Below are 1380 nucleotides of genomic sequence, written 5' to 3'. Positions count from 1 at the left end.
GTGTGTCTAAATGTTCCTTGTTCAGGGCAATTAGTTTGATTAAAGTGATAGTCTGGTGTCATCGTGCTGTTGAAGAGGATTTTGTGCATGCATACTGCATGAGATTCAAAAAATTTGCATACAACCAGGGTTACATTACCACCTTAAAACATTTAACATTTTTTGGGGTTTTTTCAGTGTATATGAGCTTTCATTAAAATTATTGCACACATTTTGTCTCCTTGCTAAACAAGATGTTTTCTAATATCACTACTTGCTTGTCATGGAGGCGGTACTGGTTACGATTTGGTTAAAAAAACAACAAAAAAAAACGCATGATGAGCAACTTTCAGAAAACAGGTCGAGAACAGGACAAATAGCTTGACTTGTCGCAGCCTTCGTGTGCACAAAGAGGTCAAAAGGTGCATTGATTTCCATGTACAACAAGAAATTATTCGTTCATTTTCATCGCGTTAAAAATGAAGAGGCCAAGGCCTGAAAATTGAGGTCGCTGATAAACGCTAGGAACAGGAGACGCTGAGGGGAGAAATCAATACGGCAGTTTGTCAGCCTGCCTCTCAGAGGGCGCAGGAGTCTGAAGAGCGGCTAAGCCTGCGCTGTCAGCAAAGCACATTACCAGAAATCAAAGGCCAGTGAAGGCCCGAAGGAAGGGATGTACACGGCCCCCGACAAAGGACACATTTTGGTAATTAAAACCTATTTTATCAGAGCTGTCCCGTCACTGATTTTTCTCTAACACTATTGACTATCTGTTGTGTGCAGGATGACCACTAATTCAACTTTAAATAAATGTTCTGGGCTTTTAGGGATTCTTGTTTCTTTTTTTTTAAGCAAAATACAACACATCATTATATAGACAATGGCTATATGATTAAGGACTAACTGAACCATTTTCTGTTTTATTTACACATTTTTGAGAGGCGGCATAAAGAAATTATTTATTTCTATACAAATCACAGAAAACCCATGATTTCAAACCACATCTATGTTGCTGTGTACACTTTACTTATAAAGTTAGTATGCTTTGGCAATAAATAAACATTACTTCAAATGACTTTTAGTCAGTTTTACAGGGAAGTACTGAAGTAACTCCTTAATTTTTCCACAGTTTGGGGAGCATTTTATGTAATAAAACACCACAAACTAGTGAAGAATTGTGAAGTGGGAGAAATGTAATTTTTTCTTTCTTTTACAAATAAAAATCTGTGAAGTGTAGTGTGCGCATGTGTTCAGTTCTACTTTGTGGAACCATTTTTCACTACAACTACAGCTTTTGGTGTATAGATTTACCAGATCGAGCAATTTTTTTTCACGTTTTTGGCAAATACCTTCAGCTTAGTAAGAAAAAAAAATCAAGAAGGCACACAGATAAACAATTAA

This window comes from Poecilia reticulata, chromosome 6, assembly GCF_904066995.2.
Source record: "Poecilia reticulata chromosome 6, P_reticulata-male-v2, whole genome shotgun sequence".
Taxonomy (NCBI): Eukaryota; Metazoa; Chordata; class Actinopteri; order Cyprinodontiformes; family Poeciliidae; genus Poecilia; species Poecilia reticulata.
Note: the sequence above shows the minus strand (reverse complement) of the source record.